The sequence below is a fragment of the Protopterus annectens genome, chromosome 16.part0 (genome assembly GCF_019279795.1).
Source record: "Protopterus annectens isolate FY-2018-M chromosome 16.part0, PAN1.0, whole genome shotgun sequence".
Classification (NCBI taxonomy): domain Eukaryota; kingdom Metazoa; phylum Chordata; order Ceratodontiformes; family Protopteridae; genus Protopterus; species Protopterus annectens.
Genome location: NC_056750.1, coordinates 153,136,225 through 153,163,592, shown reverse-complemented (window position 1 = coordinate 153,163,592; position 27,368 = coordinate 153,136,225). Strand labels below are relative to the sequence as shown.

The 27,368-nt window shown below is 40.0% G+C and overlaps 1 protein-coding gene across 1 annotated transcript in view; it reads right to left on the bottom strand.

The window, feature by feature from the left end:
* Window positions 1-27,368, bottom strand: part of LOC122790538 (vomeronasal type-2 receptor 26-like) — a 97,161-nt gene that overhangs the window by 27,206 nt on the left and 42,587 nt on the right. The gene's annotated exons all lie outside the window — the stretch shown is intronic.

The window sequence follows — 27,368 nt, the reverse complement described above, 5'->3', positions numbered from 1 at the left end:
TTATTTTACACTATGTCAGTTACAGGATGGTACATGTTGGAATGTCAATTTATTTGAAAATAAAGAAAGGTTATAGCGTGATGTGGGAGCATAGGACAGTGAGAGATGTGGGGCACAACTAGGAAGGAATGAGGAAAGGACTGAATTCCAGCTGGAAAAACGGAGAGTCAATGGAGTAGTACTAAGGGAGGTGCACAGGAAAATGAACTAGAAGACAGGATGAGGAATGTACAGCTACTGGTGATGGCTTGCAATGCAATGTATACATTCCTGGAAAAGGCCTTTGAAGGCTACCAGGAGAACAAGGCTGATTGTTCATGGACAACATCATGGCTTCACAGCCCTGAGTCTTTGATTGTGAAACATCCCATTCCTTTGAGCAGATCACCACAGAGGCTGATATACTATGCAGTGGGTCACCACTGAGGCTGAGATGGTAAGTACTGGATTACTCACTGTTACTGACATGGAAAGAGAGTGAAGAAGGGCCATATCTGACAGCTGTATGAGAGGTGATTCAGGACTGCAATATGGAAACTTTATCTCACAGAAAGAGTGGTAGTGTCTCCTGTCATGGAAGAGGTAAGCAAAAATTACTTTTCTATCTATTCATTTCCCTGTCCCAGGTTTGCTGCCCCTATATCTGGACCTCTAATTATACTCAGGACAGATGCCTCATAGTCGAGGCTCTGTCTCTCTATGCTACAGAGACAGCATATGTTTCTCCTATTATAAAAGTAACAAAGTACAAGAGATTCTGTTCTCCCCTTGCTTTTTGGTTCTAAACCAGTCAGAAAAGGATAAATAAATTAATTAAAAATAAATAAATCTATGTAACTGGGTGTGGGGGACAGTGACATGCAATATCAAACATGCATTTGTACCGCCTGTGAAAATGACTTTTTGTACCCAACTCTTGATCACAGGCCTCACTTGTTCTGGGTTACTGAGTCACTCTTCAATGGTAAATTCCAAACATCAATGAAAGAGGGACATGTTTCTGGAAAAGTAGACTGGAGGGTGGCCGCATTTTGGATACCACAACCTCAGGGTTCCTCCATCTGCTCTCAGTTCTTGCCACTGAGAATCACAACTGTCCTTATACTTTGTAAATTATTTTTTTAAATACTACTCTATAGGAATGTACCTGTGAAGTTAATACAGGATGCCATCTGGTCAAATAAGACCTTGCAAACTAACTTCACTAAAATTCTCACCTGTCTACAGTAAGAGGTGACCTGCCCCAATCTCCACAAGAGTGTCTGTTGTGAGGCTTCCAAAACATGCCCCAAATTCCCATTCATGTGTAACTCCAGTATATGCAGACAAGTGCATTTGTTCCTGCCTGGTCACTAGAGTTACTTACCATTTCTTGGGTAACCAGCTGTACCTTTTAGACTGGTGTCCATTTTTATTCGCACCCAATAAGAATTGGGTTAAGAGATTTAGTGGTTATATATACCTTGCACAGCATCCCGCAAGGTCAATATTACTCCTGCCAAAAGTAATTTTATCCTCACATCCAGTGGACATTTTTTACACTTCCTAACAAAATTACCATTTCTCCCGCTGCCCTTTATAAGACAAATTTCTCTCTCCAACTAAAATATTTTATGATACAATACCTAGAAGACAACCAAACAAACCATTCCCATATCCTAATGGAAAATCACTTTAAAAAGAACCCATCCACACCCAACTCCTTTCCAAAATAATTTTCTACTGTGGAATTATTTTAAATATTACACTATATTATGCAAAACAACACTGTGTTAAGCTTGCTGCTCACAGCATGAACGACTGGAGCTCAATGCTGACATGCTGTCACTATCATAATGGGGCTTCCTATAGGAAAGCCAACTTCCTCCTACCTTCCAAAACGTAGTAGATGACTGGCCAAACTCAAAACTATCTTGAAGGTCAGGTCACACTTGAAAATAATTCAAGCCCGCCGCACTTAACTGGTTAACAAAACAAAAACAAGGTTACTCCGGTTCAAAACGCAATACAATGAATACTGTTTGGGATAATATTTTGTTAACATATATACAATACAATAAAATCCATGCAAGGTGGTTATTTTCTTTCCAGAGCCACCACGGGAAAAAGATGTGTACTCCTTATTACAGTTAAGTCACCATCCTCAGTCTGTGCCACTCAGTGTGAACTACTCCAGACAAAACTGTCATAACTGCCAAACTTAAAACTCAGCAGTCGAAAGGTGTGAACTACTCCAGACAAAACTGTCATAACTGTTAAATGTAAAACACAACAGTTGAAAGGTGTGAACTACTCCAGGCAAAATTGTCATAACTATCAAACTTAAACACTTGTCATCAATGCATAATATTTTAATGCAACAATTAGAATCATACCTCTTAAACTCAGAGCAAGAAATCTGGAAAAAAAAACGTAAATAATGGGTGAGCAAAGGTCCAAAATAGGGGCACTTTTTAAATACTTCTCATACAATCTTAGAAAGTTGATACAATAACAGGTTTTTGAATTAGCATACATTTTCTGAAGGGGGTGAAGTCTGGACATGCTGTAAAAATCTGTATAGTTGAGAGGTACAGAATCAGTGCTCTGTCACAAATTTCATGCATCGCAAACCAAGCTCTGCATTAAACATGAATAAAGGTAGTACTTACCAACAGCCAAAAATAGAGGTTGAAAGCTTTGTATGGAAAAACTGTGAAAATCAATAAATATCACTGTTCATTAAATGAAAAGCAGTCTGCATATGTGATACTTACAATTTTTTTCTTTGGTGGCCTCTGGCTCAGTGATGGCCTGCACACATACCCCTGCCTTGGGCCCGCCGCCTTTGCCTGGCCATTTGCCCGAGAGCTCAAACTCCAGGAGTTCCTCATCATCGCTACTGAAGTCTCACTCACGCCTACCACCATCACTAGCTCGATTCTTGCTCACAGGTCAGATCTTTCCATTTCCTGCTCCATCAGTCACCTTCTTATGAGGCATCACAACACCATTCACTCTCTCCTTCAGTGCCTGCACTCACTCTCTCTCATACATCCATACACAGTCACTGCTGTATTCACACACACATACAAACTACTTTCATGCATGCATCATTCATTCTCTCAGACACCATTCACTCTCCCCTCATACATACATGCACAATCTATTTTGCCTTCACAGACACATACAATCTACTTTCATGCATGCATTGACAGAGACAAAGGTAAACACACTCTCACAAACACTATTTTTTGGAGCATAAGTGAAAACCCTAATGAACCGATATGTGGAATAACCAAAAAGTGAAGGAAGCTAGTGCCCACAACTGAACTAGAAAAAGAAACTATAGTGTCTTATAGCCAAAAGTACCCAAGATGTACAAACGCATATCTTAGCTAGATTGATTAAAAAAAGCATATCCTTATTTTTTGAGGTCTACAGAGTTTTGTGAGGTAATTTGAGACTTGCCTTCTGAGCTACAGGAAATCATGCAACTTCCTTTTCAAAATCAGCTTGCTATGCAGAGGGAAGTACACAGTGAATTGCAAGCTGATTTTCTCAGAAAAATGAAATATGAACACCATTTTACTTCATGCTGAAATTTAAGCCGACAAGGTAACTGACAAAGTTCAGTTACTTTTTCAGCTTAATTTTCAACTTTGGAGTTACAATCTGACTGCAAAGTTATGTGTGCTCGGGGAAGTCACTCGAGTGGAACAGCATGCAGTTACTATCATCTCACAGCGCACTCGGGTGTAACCACAGAGGCGCCATGAGATGGTAGTTGGGGCTAATGAGTTAATTTGGGTAAAGGCCTCTTGGAGGATGCTCAAATCAGTAGGGGAATATAAGACAGTGGCCAGCTTGCAATCATCTGTAAACCTGGTTAGCCACAGACCACTGGTTTTGTCTTGTACCTCAAAAATGTATATCTCATACAGTTGAGGCCCCCAGACTGATCCTTGGGGTACACCACTCTTTAACAGTCTACTACTAGAGGTGGCTTTCACTACTTTGAATGGGTCGTACTATCATTGAGCCAGTTAGCTACCCATCTGGTAACATACAGGTTGATGCCTAGCTGTGTAGGCTTGTGTATCATGGCTGCCTGGGGATTATTGTGAGAGTTTTGGGCTAGGTGAAGTTAGACAGTGTGCACCGTCTTCCCCTCATCCTTGTGTTTGTTGACCATTTCAAAGAAGTTGACCAGGTTTAACAGGCCTGATCTCCCTTTGACAATACCACACTGTGTGGGCTCAAGCGTTTTGAGGTTGCTGATATCCCTTTTATAAGGTCCTTGATATTGCCTTCCATGCCCTTCAGATTAGGCTAGTTAGGCTGATGTGCATATGATTGGCTGGGTCAGTGGATTGCTCCACCTTTGTGTATAGGGATGACAGTGGCTGTCCTATGTGCAGCTGGGATGACACTAGTGCTCAGGCTTTGGTTGACTACAGTGTGCAATGGAGCTAAGAGCTCACGCCTGAGTTCATGTAGGATGCAGCCATGTAGGATCAGACCTATGGAGACCTCTGCATATTGCCTTTGAGATGTTATTATGGACTTGTTTCCTGATGATGAGAGGAGGGGGACAGGTGCTGTGCATGTCCATGTGTACCGATGGCGGGACATACACTTAACCTGTCTGCAGCAGGTTGGCTATATCTATGCCATACGTGTAAATGGTGTTATTGACCACCACTACAGAGCAGATTTGGGTGTTGCCTCCTACTTGGCCCTGTCCAGCAATTATTTCCACCTAGTATTGCTGCTGTCTACCACAGAGGTTTAGCCAACCTTGAGGGGGATGATTTTGTCCTGTCAGGTATTGCTGATTCCATACATCTATGCAGGTGCTCACATAGTATGGTGGTGGAGGCACGGACACTACTGCTAGTTCCAACTGACAGGACAGTGACTGTAAAGCTACTTATATCTGCTCTGAGGAGATTTATAGTCAGTTTTGGAAAGTGTTTTTGTTTGACTCTGACAAGGGGGGGCAGGGGAGATGGTGACCTCAACAGTGATGGCTATGTGGTCAGATCTTACCAAGGAAGATGACATGGTAATAGTGCTACAGTGGCTATTCCTGTTGATTAGGACCAGATACAGGATATTTCCACATGTCATAGGAGTGTTGACCAGCTGATTAAATGCATTGGCATTGACAAAGCCGAGGAATCTCTGTGCATTCATGTTAAGGTAGAATAGGTCATGCACACTATGGTTGGGTAGTTAAAGTCACCCAGGATCAGGGTAGAGGGTTGAATCTTAAAAGATTCAAGCAAATCCAGATAGGTGCAGTGGGTGTCCAGATTCATGGTTGGAGGTCTGTAGCTAGCTATGATTTGAGTAGGTGTTTTGTCAACAGTTAACTGAACTTGGGATGTCTCCCATGTGTCATACTGTTTGGCCAGCCTGGAGGTGTGTATGTGTATAATACCGTTTAACACTCCACCACCTTTGGCTTTGCAGCCCTCCATTTGGGGTCTAAAAGTATGGTGGGATGAGTAATGCAGCAAGGTTAGTGTGTGCTCCACAGTTGCAAACCAGGTATTAGTGACTGCACAAATGTCAGCATCCTCCAGGACAAGGTACGCTTGCAATGACATTAGATTCATGCTAAGACTCCTAGCTCCTGTTGGAACAAGACATGTGGACAAAGGCAGACATCAATGGTGGGCAAAGGCCGGAAAATAGTGATGCTTTATAAATCTAGCTGTAACTCACTTACTTGCTAGCAAAGACAATTTTGCATTCACAGGAAGTCTCTGCAGGATATGACATCTGACATTCAAATGTGTGCTATTATGTTATGATTTCAGTCTTTACTGGGTTGCCAGTGATTTGTCAGACAATACATGACTGTATGAGGCATTGACTACAAATATGAGGTAAACACGTGGTCAGTCTGCAAAACTCTGAACAGTTGAAAGGTGTGAGCTCAGTATATAACATACAGTTCAACACACACTTCTGTGTCAGTTGTTTACTATGCATAACCTATATAGGTCTCTTACATTTGCAAGACAAGCACATGTATCCTAGTAGACTTCACAGGTGACATATGGATATTTACAATATCCCAGGCAGCTGGCCTAGCAGGGTCATGATCAGTATTGGACAACAGACACTCCAATAGTAGTCATATATGAGTTGTCCGTTGCTGGGGTAACTCAGGGGCCAGAGCTGTAATCTATGTCACTGCAGACAGGGCCAGCAGGAATGGCCATAGGTGCTGGACAGCAACATGTTAGTCCAGCAAGTCTTGTTGAGACCTGTTGTTTAACTTCCTATATCACAATATTGCATCCCCCCTTCTGCATTCCATTGCATGTGTAATAGATTGACATACCTGTTATAGTGCTGCAGAGTTTCCTCAAATTAATGCAAATGTTTAGGTTTGTGTAGTCACAGTCTGTCTTTGTGTAGATGGGTTCAGACCTGTTTTGCATATGCAGCAGCTTGCCTTTTGTAGGTAATGCTCATGAGCAGGTGATGGCCTGTGCACCAATCAGTGTTTCCCACTTGCTACTTGCATCCAGAGCAGCTGTGTTTTCTTTCAATTAGCTAATGCCATATCTACAAAGTGCTATAATTAAGTCCTTCATGTGGGCCTTGCCCCTTTACCTTGCTGGTGAGGAGAACATTATGGAGGTATGGGGGCTACAACTTCACAGAAGGTAGGTGGAAATACCTTTTAGGACAAGAAATGTGAAGACAGCCCAACAAAATGGGGGACAAAGTTCCAGAATTAGGTACACATTGTAAGTAAGTATTGCTGTTATACACATAGAAGATTGCTAGATTACCAGGGCTTGTCTGCACATGCATTTTCTGCATGACTTGACGTCTGATGGTGATATATCTATGACATGCCTCTCAAGTGTCCAGATGTTGGCAGAATGCCCAGAGGTTTGCCTCTTATATATGGTCTGTTCCTCAGATAATTTCTGTTTTTGAGATATCATTAGGATAATGTGAGGATTGAAGTCAGTAAATGCTGACATCCATTTGTGTTTTAGACATCATATCCTTCAGAGATGTTATGTTACAACAAACCCTGAAACACCAGCAAGTGTTTCAGTTTATAACATCATTGTGTGAGATATGTCTGTCTTGTTAGACCCCTATCCCCTAAGTATGTCAGGCTTTGTCCAGATGTCTTGCAGTAAGAGGTTCAGAGGTATGGTATATCATTATTTAGTGACTTCATTCCTGATATCATCCCAGTGACTTAGCAGACTTCTGGAAGTGGTATGAGGCAGTGGCCATAAATATGGTCCCACAGCCTGGACATCCTGTGAAAATTGTTAGCAGAATGTGTAGCAGTGTAGTGTGTAAATATTTGTAGGGCTGAGTAGGGAGAGTGGCATATGTGAGTGTCATAGATCCTTTTCTATCTGAAGGTGCATGCTGCTACAGTTTCTGCTGGTTTATCAGGTGTATATGTTTGTAGGGGGAGACTGTGAACAATTTCTTACTGATGTCTGCTTTTTCCCTAAAGTTACATCCCTGTAGTACATGATATATTTGAAAATGCATGAGTAATTCCCCAGAGCTGATTTGGGGTAGTGTTGTTTTTGTCTGACTGTAGTTCAGAAGGTGCTGGGTGAAATGATTGGCAGCTCCCAGTGTTTTTTCCCTTTTGTTACATGACTGCAGTCATATCTCTCCACTGACCAGATTTCTATACACTGTACAGATGTGTGTCTCATATTTTTGTCTGTTCCCCATAATGGTTGTGGGTTTCTGACAAATCACTGGGATGATGTAAGCGTTGACATCAGTAAATGATGACAATCATTTGTGTTTTAGACCTGAAATCTATCAGAAAATATATGTTAAAACAAACCATGCTAGTCTAGCAAACTTCTATTCTTATAACAGCCATATTTCAAATATGTCACTATTGTTTGTGTTTTATCCCCCCACTTTGTCAGGCTTTTTTCAGATGACTTGCAGTGTATATATATATATATATATATATATATATATATATATATATATATATATATTTATAGGTTTACTATCAAATAATTGCAGTTCAGAATCTAAAGTTATTATAATGTAGAATATTATTATCGAAATTCAGAACGTGAAAGCATTCAAATGGTTGAAAAACAAAATGTTTCAACATTTTCAACCATTTTCAACATTTTTCCACCCTTTGCGAATCCAAACCTCCACCAATCTAAACCCAGTGTGATTAAACACTACTTACTTACCCTCTTAATAGAAACTGGTCAGTATGAAACAAAGCTAGATGAGGGGCTACACCCCCCGCCCCACCCCAAACTATATATTCTAACTCCAGGATAGCACTACAGTGGGGAAAAGGGCATACACACTGCCACTACTATGTTCGGATGACATGAAATTCGGCAGAATTAGTTTTTGGCGATTTGGACTTTTGGTGACGACAGTGAACTGATTGAGTTCATTTATTCGAATTGCATTGTAGTTTCAACATTCTGAATGGGTGTTTATGACAGTCTAATAAAGATCTTTCACATATATGTTATTCAGGTATGTTACTTTCAACTATTGGACTTGCAACCATTTGATAGCAAACATATATATATATATATATATATATATATGTGTGTGTGTGTGTGTGTGTGTGTGTGTGTGTGTGTGTGTGTATATATATATGTGTGTGTGTGTGTGTGTGTGTGTGTGTGTGTGTGTGTGTGTGTGTGTATCTATATACATATATATATATATATATATATATATATATATATATATATATATATATATATATATGACTCTCTCTCTCTCTCTCTCTAGATATATATATATATATATATATATATATATATATACACATAAGTATATCTATATATAAATATATATGTATATAAGACTGCTAAAGATGTGTATTTTTCCCTTATGTTAAATGATGCAGTGCATGATATGCTTGAAAAGGCATTACAAATTCCCACAGCTCAGATGGTTGTTGTTGTTGTTTGTCTTTTGGCTTTTTCCCGGTAAGGGGTCGCCACAGTGAAACTCCGGCTTTTAGTGATTGGCAGTAGATTTTTGCAAAACGCCGAGGTGCCAGCTCGACGCCCAACCTTCAACGAAGGCATGCCCATTTATGCACGCATGTTTTTCGAACGATACCCAACTACGGGGACAACATGCAGACTCCACACAGAAGGCACTCCCAATCCAAGCCGAGAATCGAACAGGAGAACCTCTTGGTGTGAGGTAACAACACTACCATATAGTGTTATATTGCTGTGATTGTAATGCACAGGGTCCTGGGTTCAAGTCTTGATAGTGATGATTTTTTTTTTCATTAATGCTAAATGACCATAATGCATGATATGTTTGTACAAGCATTATAAACCTCCACAGCTCAGATGGTGTAGTAGTACGTTGCTGTAATTGTAGTGCACAGTGCTCTGGGTTTGATACTCGGCAGTGCTGATTATTTTGTTGCTGGGCAGAACAAGGGCTGATGGAGACACAGTGATTAAAGCACTTTTAAGCAGTTGTAAGTGGGTTTGCCTGGTTTTGCATGAAGCTAAGGGATGCTAACAGACTGTTAAGTCCTCTTAGCTTTGTTTAGTGGTGCTTATTCCCGTTTACACACATGCTAATTTTAAATAAAGAAAACAAAAGGGTGATAGGAAAGTGGTAAAATGGGGGCAAGCAGGGGCTAAAACATTAGAAAAAGCAGCTAGGGATGTGCGGGATGGGTGTAGGAAAGGACCATAGCTCTAAATTTCTACTGCAGTAACAGCTGTGACTGATTTGGAAACTTTGGAATTTACAGCTTCACACCCCACAGGGAGGGGTGTTGGCAACATACATTTTTAAGGTAGTATGAGTGTTGATTTATTTATGTCATTGGATATGGGGGAAAATGTAGAGCTATGTATGAGGCAATGATTTTTTTGCAGGACAGATGCCCTTTTTTCATTAAGATGAGAGTGAGATGTTGGGGAAGGGTTGTAGGTATGTTTGGGGAGGTAGGTTGGGTAGGATAGGTTGCATTTGCAGACAGACAAGACACATAAGACAATAGAAAGGGGTGTTATATGACACATGAGGGGAGTAAACACCTTGGACGGGAAGGGTAGATGGGAATCAGATGCCCATGAGCCCCCAAATGGATACAGTGGGACTGAGGTCCCCACCCATGGGCAGTCACCACTGCACCTTCATGGCCCCAAAGGTGGCTGTGCTGGGGGCTGGACAACAGGGGCAGCCTGCCCCTCCATGTGTGCCAGGTGGCCCTTCATCTGGCGCAACCATCCGTCCAACTCGGAGTGGATGATGCTGTGCACCATACCCTGGAACATGTTGCAGGTGATGGGCATCTCTCCACTCCAGTGCACAGGGGGTCCATTGCCTGAGACGGTTTCACCTGAAGGTGGTGCAGGAGCAGCAGAGGAGGATATTCCAGGTTGGGGCCCAGACATGCTGGGGCCCAGTGCCATGGCCAGATGAGACGGGACAGGCAGATCTGCAGGGATCTGCCTTAACAAACGTGCTATGCTGTTGTGGTTTTGCAAGATATATTAGTTAGTGATGAAAAACATTTCAAAATTAGTTATAACAGCATGTGTGTGTATTCCAATTCACCCAAAGCAGCCAATTTGAAACAGTTGCATAACAAACAGAGCACATGCATAAATGAAACAACAGTAAGCATTTTAACAGCATGAAAGTTGCATTGACAGCAACATGCCACCAGTAATGGTATTTGAACAAGGTATATTAATATGCAAACAATTAAATATATGAACAATAACAGGACACATGCCCAACAATAGGTTTTGAGAAAAACATACCTGTATTATATGAATAATAATTATTGATGCAGATGAGGGGTGGGGGGAGAGAAAACTGTTCATTAACAAATGCATAGGCTTCTATTTTTACATCAGTACTGCTCAATACTCTACAGGTCTGTCATCACTTTACATCTACCTATAGCCCATAGCTTCTGTAGCACATACATACCTGTCAACCTGTAATGGTATGGGGCAGACAGGGAGAACTATGGCTACATTACTGGAGGAGGCTTTACATCTACCTATAGCCCATAGCTTTTGTAGCACATACATACCTGTCAACCTGTAATGGTATGGGGCAGACTGGGAGAACTATGGCTACATTACTGGAGGGGGCTTGTACATGTCAGGGTTACATACTTGAAAGAGAAGGAGTGCCCTTCACTGATGTTGTGTGAGTCTGCTAATGACATTTTTCACTGGGATTGCTATACTAGCTGTGATAGCATGACATTTGAGAGACATGTATCGGGAAGAGTGCATGGTTTATTTACCTATCCTGCAGTAATTTGCAGGCATGGGTTTGGACAGTGGGACAGTTGTACATGGTGAATTGGTATACCCTTCCTACAGGTACTACAGGCATTTATTTACATGTAAGACCTGTGGGGAAATATCTGTTACCACTATCTCACTGTTTCTACAAATATTCAAGAATTCTTGGGTGTATATATGCACATATCTCAGTACCATTCCCTGGATTTGAACCATGTTTGGGTGTGCTAAAATGAACAACAAGGCTATTTGTCATCACACTGAGCAACTGGGGAACTGCTGTCACTTGTTTACTGATTTCTGCCTAATACTGTGTGGGTCAGACAGTCTGACCTTGTAATCCTGATATTGCTGCATGCCAGATAGTTAGTGTACTGTGTATTAATCCTTTGAAATAATACAATCTGGAAAGCAAAGGTTAACACAAGGCAATGCTGCAGGGGACACACTATAATTCACTGGACATTACTATTCAGGGTTTGGATCGTAGTGCATAACATATGTCATATTGCTTATATGTTGTTTTATGGTGCCACAATCTACTGTTTTGCATAATAGCTGGTTCTCAGAACAACCTCAGTAGGTGCATGCTGTCAAAACCATATTTGCTGTGAAAAACCTGTACACATTCTATTTCTACAACAACATAGCAAAATAAACACAACAGTTGGTGGTTTAGGTCTTTATTTTACTTATATGACACAGTGCTTTACTACTGTATATCCTGGAGATCAATATTAGTCTGGCAAACCTTTATTTAATTGTTAGCCACAGAACACACTACACCTTTTGGCAGTAAACAATGTATTCCTTCTTATTTATTTCACTATATACTGCAAGGTAGATCTGTACACACCAGACTGTCGGTTCAGCCTTGTCAGTCTGTCTGCATGGGCCTTGGCATTGCTAGCCCTCTCTACTGCAGCTGTAGGGGGAGAAAACAAACATTATGCATACCTGTCTATCACATACTCAGGCTAAGATTTGGTACAGCTATGAATGAGATACTTACTAACTACTGGAGCATTCCGTGCCTGAGCATCTTGGATCCACTGGGCCAAGAGCTCCCCCTTCCTCCACTTTAGGTTTAGCATAGTGATGCTCTACCTGCTCACCAGTTCAGGGATTCCTGTGACACTGATGAGGTCACGTGCCAGACAGTCCCAGGCCTCTGTTTTGTACTGAGAGCCCTGGTACTGGCTCTGCAGCAGTCTGTCATCAGGGTTTTGAGCCTAACCATGACCCCGGACTCCTGAATGCCCCAGTGCTGCACCCAAAAGTGTGTTCCTGTCTCTAACATCAGATGAGGTTCCTGCAGAGATCAGACTACAACAGGTTGTGGCTGTATTCCCACCTGTGTGGTTTAAATAAGGCCATATGCCTGCCCTTTGCTGTCATTGCACCATTTTGAAAATGCTAAGCTCAGCTAAGTAGTGTGCAAATCCACTAAGATGAGTTGAACAGTGCTTAAATTGGTAAGTGGTGAGCACTGCTTAACAATGTGCAAATCTGCTTAGCTGAGCTAACTGCTGCTTAGAATTTACATCTAAACAATGGTTAAACTGGCTAAGCATAGCTGAACACTGCTTAGCATTGCTCAGTTTTCATTTTAAAAAAATATCAGGATTGTAGATTAATCCATTATTACTGACATATTATTAAATATATATGAATTACTTTACATGACGTCCACCTATGTGCTTTCCTTACATTACCTTGGGGTGTGACTGTACTGTATGGGACACTTGTGTATACATGGGTGATTTCACATGTTATATGCACTCACACTTCCATTTTGGACCAGCTACACTTCCCTGGGTAACAAATATCAATTACTACATAATTTAACATAAAAAAATAATTTTAACAGTGCTTTTCCATGTGAAAATATACTGCTTGTTTTGGTACTCAAACCATGAACTCCTGCATGCAAAACCAGGACTCTAACCTCTACACTATATTGTCATAAAGGATTTTTGCTATACATTCTTATTTAGCTCCTATGAGTTGTTTAAGCAATGTTGAGCAGAGGGCCATAACATGCAAACCAGCTCAGCTAAGCTTAAACTTAACTTAGAATAGAAAAAAAATAATAAAAGCACTTTAATTACATGTATCAATACTACTTGTAAATCATATTTGGCAATGCACTACCTGTCATTCTATCAACTGTCTAAGTCTGTATGGGAAATATCAGGATTGACGGCAATACATAATGGCATTTGAGTTTCAGACTTCTAATCCTTCCCTACATTCTGTTATGTTAATACAAACCCTGTTCCTCCATCAACTTTCTAAGTTTGTAAGGGCAATATTTATGATCTGTCCCTATTTGTCCCCCCATCATTTTAGGATGTGGCCAGTTTTTTGCTCTGAGAGGTCGGGACATGTTAAAGGTGATGTACGGCACTTTTGCATTGCAGGGGGTATGTGACAGTACCTGTCACACATACCCTGCATTGCTTACTATCTAAATAGCTGCTTTCAGTGTCCACGGACACTGACAGCAGTTAGAAAGTGCAGTATGGCACTTTGACAATGCAGGGGGTGTGTGACAGTACCTGTCACACACCCCATGCATTGCTTCCCATTTACATTTCCTGCTTTCAGTGTCTGCAAACACTGAAAGCACTTAGAAAGTGCTGTACAGCACATTCAGAGTGCAGGGGGCATGCTGGATGTGCAGGCACTACTAAAACATGCCCCCTGCACTCAGTAGTGTTTGTGTCTGCTTAGCCTTAGCAGTAGCATGCATTCATGAATATGTAAGGCACGCTGCTGTTAAGGCTATGCAGAAACGGACACTGTTCACTCCATGCAGGAATAACACTATTCCTGCACGGAGTTTATTGAATCCTGGGGCAAGTGTTTATAGTCATGGCTGACTGCCAGGCCAGGCCAAATGCCAACATACCTACGCATCACACACTGGGCTTGCAGTTGTCATGGGTTAGTTGCTCCCTGGGAGGCCTGATAGTAGGGCCTGCTATTTGAATGACTCCCTCTATTGCTACAAAAGACATTCCAAGTTCCCACAATTATAGGTGTTAAACAGATTCCACAATCTCAGCCACCTCCATTTAATTTCTATGGGACACATTGTCTCTGCCCTCTCAGAAGCTAAGATCACCGCATCCATAGTTCCTGATAATATACCAGATTGACTGATCATCAGTGCCAAGGTGGCCAGTCTGCACCTCATTTAACCTATTTAATCTAAGCCTCTCCACTGGTTACATTCCTGAAGCCTGGAAAACAGCCATTGTAATGTTGTTACAAAAGGGTAGCCCATCTACAGATTCTCAAAGCTATTGGCCCATTAGTCTCACTAGCTTCATACGAAGAACTAAGGAACATATTATATCAGACCTCATTAATCTGGGTATCTAGAATCTTGTAACCTTGTACTCTCATCTACTTGAGTTTGTAAATGAAAGTCCTGTCACTTTAACCTCACTAGTTTATATGAAAAAGTAGCAGAAGCAGCTGACATTGTTTATGCAGTGCATACATCATATATGGACTTAACCAAGGTCTTTGACACTGTTCCCATTGCAAGCAATACTGACAGACTATTTGAATATAAATCATTATTTTGTGCAGAGGATAGCTAACTGGTTGGCAAAAAAGTTACAAGTGACATACCACAGGACTGCTAGATAATTATGCCACAGGACTCATTGCAGGGCCCTCTCCAGTCTGATATAACAGACTTGTGAAAAACAGTATATAGATAAAGAAACATTGATCTATTTGGAAAAAGAAGCATCTGAGGAAATGCAAAAACATAAACAACAAAACCTAGAGATATTTGAAAAGTATAAAAAATAAATATGGACATGGGAAAGAAAGAGAGATTTGACATGGTACAATATTTATGCAAAGGAGAAAGCCAAATTAATTAATATAAAGAAGGCAGCTCCAAAGATATATGAAGAGAAATACAGGCAAAGGCATCTGGATATGGAAAATTTCACAATAAAAAAATAAAATCACAAAGATGGAATGTAGAAAAGAAGATCAGTAAAGTAGAAGTTAAAAAAATAGAAGTTGAAGTTATGGAGTGTCTGCAAGGTGAAGGATTTGGTGTAGAAGGTCTAACACAGGTTACATTTATTTATTTATTTTACATTTGTTGACCGGGCTAGTCTAGCTGGATATATATACATTTTCAGTAGACATCACAGCAAGTCCCCATATTAAGGAGAAGCAGGAAGGTCAGGAGATATCTGAAAAAGAAATATGGGCATGGGAAAGAAAAAGAGATTTAATATGGTGTTATATTTATGCAAAGGAGAAAACAAAACTAACCAATACAGAAAGAGCAGCACCGAAGATATTTGAAGAGAAATACAGGCAAAGGAAACTGGAGATATAAAGCTTTACAATACAAAACATAAGACGACAAAGAGGGAAAGTAGAAAAGGAAATTAGTAATGGAGAAGTTAAAGAAATAGAACTTGAGTTTATGGAGTACCTGTGAAGTGAAGGATTCAGTGTAGAAAATCTAATTCAGGAAACACCACAACAGGATAGAGAAATGGATATCCAAATTAAGGGGAAACCAATGGAACAGGAAGCAATTAGTCAGGTGCCATATCAAGATATTTTGGAGCTTTCTGCAAGAAACAAGTCTAAATGTTTACTTGAAGCTATACAGCAAGGGAAGGAACTGGAAACTGTGGAAACTCTGATACAGTCAATGTTGAGAAGTGATAGGCCAGTGAGTTTCCATATGACAGAGTAGTGGATGGCACAGGATGAAATTGAAGAGAATGTGCCACAGGAAGATGCTATAGAACTTTCTATAGAATGTCTGCAGGAAATGGAAAACAAGGGATGTGCCTTCAGTTTGGAAGAAAATGAGCTAAGATAAGAGTTGCTTGATTTAACAGACATAGATATTTTAAGATCAATGAAAGAAATAGACTGCAGAAGGTCAATAAAACCCAAAAAGCCAGAAGTCTAACAAAACAAATGAACACAGTAATTACGACTGTCCATAGAGATCCATGCAATATAACAGAAGTAAACAGGATATATTACTGTGCAGCTAAATTAATAACTGATAAAAGTTCTACCACAAGAACACAGGGTAGTAAGGGAAAGGAAGGGGAGAAATTGAATACCATCATGGAAGTATTGAATAGGAAAAACTATAAAGCAATTAAGACAAGAAGTGTCACTGTTAGAGGAGTACAGAAAAGGGAACAGATCAACAAAAATACTCAGTAAGATAGATGTGATAAAAGCAATGTGCAGTATTAGAACAGACCAGGATCTATCATGCACTATTGCAAATAACAAGCTATATATATATATATATATATATATATATATATATATATATATATATATAGATAGTGACAGAAACATATAGATATAGGTACAGATATAAATATACATATACACAGAGATACAGACATATCTGCACAACCATACTCACATACATATATACAATCATGCTCACCCTGTTCACTCACACACACTGAGAGAGACACATACATAACATACAAATGCAGACACAGATGCACACATATACACAAACATATACACTTGTGTATATATATATATATATATATATATATGTATATATATATATATACACCTACAGATGTAAGGGTTCAGTGTGTTTTGTCGTATGTTCAGTACATCGAATGCTTAGAAAGGAAACTTGTTTTATCAAACTGTTGTTTCACCCAGGATGCCATCATTTACCTGAGGGATCACAACAAAGTGGAGAGCGGGATTTCGCCTTTTCCCCACTTTTTTGAGATCTCAGAGTCAGTATACATAATAAGCAAGGAATGTGAGGGGTTTCTTGTTCTTTTGCTCTAATAAGTTTTGACCATTTATGGTCAATGTAGTGAAATATAATCATATAGATAGAATGATAGCTAAATATAGATAAAGACATATATACATACAGATACAGATATAGATATAGATACAGATATATAAAAATATATCACTCTTGCCATTTATTTATTTTTAACATTTGTTTGCCAGGATAATCTGACTGGACAACAAGTGTCCATTTTCAGCGGAGTCATAGGGGACTCCATTGTATGATACACAGATGCCCCACTCACTAGGCCAAATAAGGAAAACATAAAGGTCAGTTGCTTATTTGGAGCCAGGATCTGTCAAGTACACATGCACTCAAGTCACTACACCACAGGTACAAGTATGACTCTGTCATAATCAATGTAAGTGTTAATGATCTGAGACGTACTTCCCCAGACTTTATGAAGAGAGACATTGTTTTTCTTTCTGAATATTTGTCTCAGGCAGGTATGTGCTTTGTATTGAGCAGCATTCTACCTTCACCAAGAATGCCACCACAGTGTGAACAAAAGACGATTGACTTCAATAACTGGCTTAGTTTCTGCTGTCTTTCCAGAGTGATTCAATATTTTTCAGCATGGGAGGATGTGGTTAGCAAACCATGTTGTTTTGCAAAGGGTAGTCTGCATCTTTCTCTTCTAGGCTTCCAAATATTGGCTAAAACTTCACCCACCCCCTTAGAGCTGTTTTAGGCAATGCCAAATTGACAATCCTACTGACATAGCAAATAAAATCCAAAGAAACCAAAAGGTGTTACTACTCAATGCTAGGAGCCTAACCAAGAAACATCACAACCTACAAGGTCTCTGCACGCTGGAGAATACAGACATCTGTGTCACTACTGAGACATGGTTTAAATCTGAAGAAAGTACTCTGACACTGCAAGGCTTCAGTATATTTCACACATTTAGACCACTAGCTGCACAGGCAGGGACAAAAGGTGTATCAGCCTCAGTTCATATTAAGAACAAGCATAACTCTATATTGGTTAAACAGGACCATGCCATGGAATTTACTGATATACAATCACCATAGACAAAGTTCCATACCATGTCCTAATAAACCATAAGTCACCTTCTATGTCCCTAGAATCCCATAGCCCATACTCTAGACCTACTGGAGACACTCACCATTAAGTGAAATACCCTATTTATGGGATATGAACTATCCATCTATATAGTGGGAAACATACACTGTCTCATACTCACAGGCACAATAATTCCTGGACTTAACACAAACACCCTTGACCAGATAGTGCGTACACCCACCAGAGGTTCAAACATACTGGACCTGGTACTCACCAATGTGGGAGAGTGTTTCACCCCCCTCCCAAGTCCTCACTGGTGGGTGGAGACCACAAAGCTGTCTCCATGAAAACAAAAATCAACGTGGTAACTCCAGCAAACACTGTAAATATTAGGAACTATTCCAAAGCAAACTGCATTCTCTTAGTTTGCTAAAGTTCAGTGCCCCTCCAGACTCCACGTCCACAGCAACCTATGCAAAATAGTCCTCAGAGACCCTGTACAACCATATAAATGGCTTTATAGAGACTGCTGTACCTACTGGAAGTAAGCCCAAAACAAACTCTAAAAACAAACTACACTGGCAGAATCCTAGGGTATATAATAAAAGGAAAAATGTCATGGCTAAAATCAGAAAGATCAACTACCGCAATGCCTACTCAACCTGGTGGACTTCTTTAAGAAGGTCACCAAAACAATGGATGAGGGCAAAATCATTCACACTGCCTACCTTGAACTGGCCAAGGCATTTGACACAATACCCCACTTGGGCATTGTTGACAAACGCAAGAGGTTAGGTACAAACCCATATGTCATCCGATGGATAGCCAACAGGCTGACAGACAGGACCCCAGAAGTTAGAATTGGGGATTCCACCTCTACAAAGAGGCCAGTCACAAGTGGAGCACCTCAGGGATCAGTCCTTGGACCGCTCCTTTTTGGCATTTACTTCTCAGAAGTCAAGGCCAATGTCACTGGTCTCTGGGTGACTAATTTGCAGATGAATGTAAATTAGGAGCTGTCATTGAATCTCACACTGACACAAATGTTCTCCAGGAGGAGCTGACACAGAGAAATAACTGGTGTTAGAGCCATGGACTAAAACTAAATGCCAAGAAATGCATAACAGTATCCTTTGGGAAGCCATCCATCGCTGGTAACTATCATATTGACAACACACCCCTTAGAGATGACCCAGTAGTCAGGGAATTAGGGACATACATAGATAGTAATCTAGCCTTTGACCATCATGTGTCTACAGTGGTGAGGAAATCATTCAGTGTTGCGCAACTTATAAACAAAGGTATAACATCTAAGTCCAAGGAAGTCATTGTTTCACTGTATTCGGCATACATCAGACATATCATTGAGTGCAATGTCCCCTTTGGTATGTACCTAACAAGGCATATCCAACAACTGGAATGTCCACAAAGGTTTCTCACTAAAAGAATATGGGGTGTAAGTAAAATGTCCTATGCAGACTATCTCAAGGCCCTATCCCTGTATTCCGTCCTCTACAGGCTTTTGAGGGGAGATCTATGCCTGGCATACAGGGCATTGTCAGACTGATAGACCTCCTGCATATCCACAAAACAAACAGCAGCAGAATTATCCATTCTAAAGACTTAAACCTTGCCTGTGATATAAATAGGACCTGTTGGAGAGATAGGTATGTATCCCAGAGACTACCCCATCTATGGAACAGACTCCCCGTCCAGGTGAAGCACAGTTCCTCCCTATCCCAATTCAAGTGCAACTTGGACAATTGGATGGGAAACCAGAAATTCATTCCTGATTTGGCACCTATGTCTCTAATGGACACAGGTAACCTATAAATGGTTAATCTCCCAGGCCCATGCTTACACTTATCAGGGGTATCAGAACTTGTCAAAGATTTGGGATGCATGTCTAGGCTTAAAAAAGCTCTTGTGGTCATTAGCCTAGGAAAATCCTATGAACCTACGAACCTATAAGAGCTCTCTAATTAAACTGAACAAGAAACTGAGAGGATGAATTAAGTCTAATAAGGCCAATTATGAGGTCAAGGTAGCCTCAAAGACTAAATCCAACCACATCATCTTCTACAGATGTGTCTGAAACTAAAAGGCAACACACATCAGTGTGTCAAAGTGGTAGTTAGTGGTGCCACGTTTACTGGGGAGAGTTACATAGTGAATTTGCTGACTGACAAATTCAGCTCTAACTTCACCCCCCACTCCCCCTGCTTCCCCCCATGAAATACCTACTAGCATACCCCCCAAGTATTAGTGTGGAGCAGTTCCTGCTGGTGCTCAATAAGGGCCAAAAACACGGCCTCAGTGAGCCCCAACAACATTCCAAGATGCCTTCTCAATAGACTTAAGCATGACCTATAAGGACCACTTGCATCATTTTTGAGCTACAGCTTCAAAACGGCTTTATGCCATGGGAATGGAGGACTGAAAGAGTATCCCACTTCACAAGGGTGGACCTTCATCTGACCCTGGAAACTACAGACCTATTAGTCTTACTAGTCTAATATGCAAAGCCATGGAAGAATGAGCATGGAAATGATTGACAAAAACATAGACAACCTTCAGACACTGGACTCAACCCAGTCTGTCTTTGTCAAAGCAAGGTCATATGTATTAAATATGATGCACTCCTTTGGGAAGGTCACCAAGGAAATGGATGTGGGAAAAATGGTGTACACCACTCACCTGGTCCTGGCTAAGGCTTTCGATACAATCAATAGCCCACTCAGGTATAGTTGAAAAACCTCACCAAACTGGGCTTAAACCCCTACATAACTCGATGGATTGATTGCTGGCTCACACATAGGACACAGGAAGTCAGGATTGTTGATACCACCTCCACTAACAGACCAGGCTCTAGTGGGGTATCTCAGGGCTCCATCCTGGGACCATTCCTATTAGGTATCTACTTCTTAGAGGTAAAAGCTAATGTTAAGAGCCTTTGGCTGACCAAGTTCACAAATGACTGCAAATTGGGAACTATCATAGTTTCTCACTAGTAACTAATATCAAAAATAAAAGTCACCACAGTGGTTACCAGGCTCTCAACAATCCTAAATCTTCAGCAATAGTAGACGATGACAAAAAATTCTACAGCTGTAAAGATATTATAATCGCTCTGCATATAAAACTCCAGAAGGTATAATTAATCAAGACAAAATTTATTAGCGCTTTCACCATCAGGCTTCATCAGATAATACATCATTCCTTCATTCACAGAAAGTTTAAATACTACTTCCCTCATAATTCATTGGTTCTCATGAGAAAGCGTCATAAATATATCATCACTTCACTCTAAAACAAGCAACTAGCTTTCATTAAAACAATTCAAGTAAACTCTATTACTAAATGCATAAAACTTCCCATACATAATATAAGATTAAACTAAAAACAACCTGCAGTAATTATAAATGCTTGACGCAATCTGTTAGTAATAGCGTCAAGCATAAACCTTCCTTCATTTAAAGCGCTAACTATATACAAAGTTAAAAATGTATAAAACATAGCAGCAGCTTTTAACAACACAGTCACTGGCATTCTACTTGATGTAGTGTACATATATTAAATCAGCTTTTCTAATAAACAAAAGCACCTTAACTAAACAGCGTAAAACATTTCACATATAAAAAAAAATATATAAAAATATATATCGTGTAGGGAAGGGAATACTCCAAGGGAAAACTTGCAGTTAACTAATAAGTATCAAGCGGTCAGAAGTAAGGGAGCTATCCTAAGTAATACCTACAAAGATTATAGGTGCTTTACGCAATAGGTTAATAATAGCGTCAAGCATAAACCTTACTTCATTTAAGGCGCTAAACTATACAAGATATTAAAATGTATAGAGCATAGCAGCAGTTTTTAATATCACAGTCGCTAACATACTACTTGGTAGTGTACATAAATTAAATCAACTTTTCTGATAAACAGACAAAAACCCTTTAGCTAAACAGCATAGAATATATCATAAATAGGGAATATAGTATAGGAGGGGGAAATAATCCATGGGAAAACCTGCAGTTAACTAATAAATCATCGGGGGTAAGGAACCTACCCTAAGTAGTATGATCTACTGCATCAATATACAACATAAAGATGTGATACATATATGTCCACACATAAAATATTAGAAAATAGTAGAAATATAATAGTATAATATCACCAATATAATATCTGTCTCTATTAATCGGAAAGGATTCTGTTTTACTTTAAATAAACAATATATTAATATCCATTCAATATTCTATTTCTTTAAATCCATCAACAGACAGAGTCTCTTATAAAAAGAATGTGTCTACTCTCAAGGATAATAAATCTATAAAAGTAGAATACAATACAAATTATACATAAGATAAAAAATAAATATAACAACAATTCATAAGGTTGAATCCTATATGACTCAATTGCCTAACATGTCTTTACCACCAACTTCCTATTCTTCAATATTGGTTTGAGACTGATTTTGTCATTTAACCCAGGGTTTCCCCAGTTCCACCCAATTATAATCCTGAATTAATTACCCCCCCAAGTTTTCCAAACTTTTATTCCATAAAAAAAACATGGGTGGGGGTGGCACGAATGTTTAAAACTAATTCCCTTTTTAAGAGGTGGTTTATTTACTGTTCCAATTTTCCCCCTAAAATATATCACAACACAAATTCCTTTTAATTTTGTGGGAAAAAAATTTTTTTTTTTGTTTGGTTGGGTTTTTTAAAAGCAGGGACAAAAGTTTATCCTAGTCTAAAAACCTTTTTGGTTAAACAGGACCATGCCATGGAATTTACTGATATACAGTCACCATAGACAAAGTTCCATACCATGTCCTAGTAAACCATAAGTCACCTTCTATGTTCCTAGAATCCCATAGCCCATACTCTAGACCTACTGGAGACACTCACCATTAAGTGAAATACCCTATTTATGGGATATGAACTATCCATCTATATAGTGGGAAACATACACTGTCTCATACTCACAGGCACAATAATTCCTGGACTTAACACAAACACCCTTGACCAGATAGTGCGTGCACCCACCAGAGGTTCAAACATACTGGACCTGGTACTCACCAATGTGGGAGAGTGTTTCACCCCCCTCCCAAGTCCTCACTGGTGGGTGGAGACCACAAAGCTGTCTCCATGAAAACAAAAATCAACGTGGTAACTCCAGCAAACACTGTAAATATTAGGAACTATTCCAAAGCAAACTGCATCCTCTTAGTTTGCTAAAGTTCAGTGCCCCTCCAGACTCCACGTCCACAGCAACCTATGCAAAATAGTCCTCAGAGACCCTGTACAACCATATAAATGGCTTTATAGAGACTGCTGTACCTACTGGAAGTAAGCCCAAAACAAACTCTAAAAACAAACTACACTGGCAGAATCCTAGGGTATAGAATAAAAGGAAAAATGTCATGGCTAAAATCAGAAAGATCAACTACCGCAATGCCTACTCAACCTGGTGGACTTCTTTAAGAAGGTCACCAAAACAATGGATGAGGGCAAAATCATTCACACTGCCTACCTTGAACTGGCCAAGGCATTTGACACAATACCCCACTCGGGCATTGTTGACAAACTCAAGAGGTTAGGTACAAACCCATATGTCATCCGATGGATAGCCAACTGGCTGACAGACAGGACCCCAGAAGTTAGAATTGGGGATTCCACCTCTACAAAGGGGCCAGTCACAAGTGGAGCACCTCAGGGATCAGTCCTTGGACCACTCCTTTTTGGCATTTACTTCTCAGAAGTCAAGGCCAATGTCACTGGTCTCTGAGTGACTAATTTGCAGATGAATGTAAATTAGGAGCTGTCATTGAATCTCACACTGACACAAATGTTCTCCAGGAGGAGCTGACACAGAGAAATAACTGGTGTTAGAGCCATGGTCTAAAACTAAATGCCAAGAAATGCATAACAGTATCCTTTGGGAAGCCATCCATCGCTGGTAACTATCATATTGACAACACACCCCTTAGAGATGACCCAGTAGTCAGGGAATTAGGGACATACATAGATAGTAATCTAGCCTTTGACCATCATGTGTCTACAGTGGTGAGGAAATCATTCAGTGTTGTGCAACTTATAAACAAAGGTATAACATCTAAGTCCAAGGAAGTCATTGTTTCACTGTATTCGGCATTCATCAGAGATATCATTGAGTGCAATGTCCCCTTTGGTATGTACCTAACCAGGCATATCCAACAACTGGAATGTCCACAGATGTTTCTCACTAAAAGAATATGGGGTGTAAGTAAAATGTCCTATGCAGACCATCTCAAGGCCCTATCCCTGTATTCTGTCCTCTACAGGCTTTTGAGGGGAGATCTATGTCTGGCATACAGGGCATTGTCAGACTGATAGACCTCCTGCATATCCACAAAACAAACAGCAGCAGAATTATCCATTCTAAAGACTTAAACCTTGCCTGTGATATAAATAGGACCTGTTGGAGAGATAGGTATGTATCCCAGAGACTACCCCATCTATGGAACAGACTCCCTGTCCACGTGAAGCACAGTTCCTCCCTATCCCAATTCAAGTGCAACTTGGACAATTAGATGGGAAACCAGAAATTCATTCCTGGTTTGGCACCTATGTCTCTAATGGACACAGGTAACCTATAAATGGTTAATCTCCCAGGCCCATGCTTACACTTATCAGGGGTATCAGAACTTGTCAAAGATTTGGAATGCATGTCTAGGCTTAAAAAGGCTCTTGTGGTCATTAGCCTAGGAAAATCCTACGAACCTATAAGAGCTCTCTAATTGAACTGAACAAGAAACTGAGAGGATGAATTAAGTCTAATAAGGCCAATTATGAGGTCAAGGTAGCCTCAAAGACTAAATCCAACCACATCATCTTCTACAGATGTGTCTGAAACTAAAAGGCAGCACACATCAGTGTGCCAAAGTGGTAGTTAGTGGTGCCACGTTTACTGGGGAGAGTTACATAGCGAATTTGCTGACTGACAAATTCAGCTCTAACTTCACCCCCCACTCCCCCTGCTTCCCCCCATGAAATACCTACTAGCATACCCCCCAAGTATTAGTGTGGAGCAGTTCCTGCTGGTGCTCAATAAGGGCCAAAAACACGGCCTCAGTGAGCCCCGACAACATTCCAAGATGCCTCCTCAATAGACTTAAGCATGACCTATAAGGACCACTTGCATCATTTTTGAGCTACAGCTTCAAAACGGCTTTATGCCATGGGAATGGAGGACTGAAAGAGTATCCCACTTCACAAGGGTGGACCTTCATCTGACCCTGGAAACTACAGACCTATTAGTCCTACTAGTCTAATATGCAAAGCCATGGAAGAATGAGCATGGAAATGATTGACAAAAACATAGACAACCTTCAGACACTGGACTCAACCCAGTCTGTCTTTGTCAAAGCAAGGTCATATGTATTAAATATGATGCACTCCTTTGGGAAGGTCACCAAGGAAATGGATGTGGGAAAAATGGTGTACACCACTCACCTGGTCCTGGCTAAGGCTTTCGATACAATCAATAGCCCACTCAGGTATAGTTGAAAAACCTCACCAAACTGGGCTTAAACCCCTACATAACTCAATGGATTGATTGTTGGCTCACACACAGGACACAGGAAGTCAGGATTGTTGATACCACCTCCACTAACAGACCAGGCTCTAGTGGGGTATCTCAGGGCTCCATCCTGGGACCATTCCTATTTGGTATCTACTTCTTAGAGGTAAAAGCGAATGTTAAGAGCCTTTGGCTGACCAAGTTCACAAATGACTGCAAATTGGGAACTATCATAGTTTCTCACTAGTACACAAACATCTTAGAAGAGATTCTAACAGAGACAAATGACTGTGCCAAAGTCACGGATTAAAACTCAATGACAAGCAATGCATTATACAGATTTTTGGGAAAACTGCCACCCAGGCTAATTACTTAACTGATAGGATGCAAAGTGCTGATCTGGTAGTCAAGGAGTTGGAACACCCACAAATGATCCTTTCCAGGAGAGTCCATGATATAAACACATTTGTCTTATACAGATAACCTTAAAGCCCTATATCTCCTGGTATAGCAGGTATCTTTTGATCCAGCTCATACAGAACTTTTGTGCATCTGCAAAATGAACAGCATCAGAACAACTAGCTCTAAGAATTTGAATTTTGCTTGTGATATAAATAAGATATTTTGGTGAGTCAGATATGTGTCGTTCCATCCATGTGAAACAGAATACATCCATAGCCCTATTTAGGCATAACCTTGATCAATGGATGAGAAATCAGAAATTCACCAAAGGGTCTGGCCCCATGTCTCTCATAGAGGCAGACAGTAATGCCCAAACTAACATAACCCCCACATAATCTCTAGAATCTTCCTAATGAATATACCTCCTTCTAATAAACACCCATGATATATAGAGACACATTTGGTTTGGATTGCACAGCTAGGCTAATAAAGGCCCTAGTGGTTGTAAGCCTAATATGCACCTATGACCCTATGAATCTATGACCTATGACCCTATGAATCTATTTTATATATATATATATATATATATATATATATATATATATATATATACAGAGATGTAAATATATGTGCATTATATTTTATATACATACACAGACACATACATGCATACATTATAGTAACTATGAATATTATTCTCCCCCAGATGATTGCCATTGTTAACTTCTTCCCTTGTATGTCACTACCGGTATACCTAAATGGCAGCAGATCTTATAATTCGTCCTGCACATCCATTTTTATTGAGTTTTGTGCTGTGTTAATCTATAAATGTTTATGGAAAGAATTAGCACAGTCTTGTATGACTTAAATGAGCAGTTATTTCCACCTAAAATTAAATAATAATAATAAAGCTTAACTCCTGTGCTTCATCCAGTTGTTTTATAGGTATAGTCCTTCTCATTGAATGGTTTTCACACTCTCCTAGACATATACACATTTACATATTCTCAAAAATTACTCTAAAGTTGGACATTTTTAAAACTGCCATCTGCAGCAATCCGTTATACACTTTGTAAAACAAACAGTGAAAATCAGAGATGAAAAAATAAATAAAAAATGTTCCTGTCTGTATATTTGAAAATAATGGTTTTGAATGACGAAGTGTACCACACTTAATAAATGTCAGAAAATTGCAAACAGATCACTTTTAAAGCAAATTTTGAAAAATAATACCTCACAGA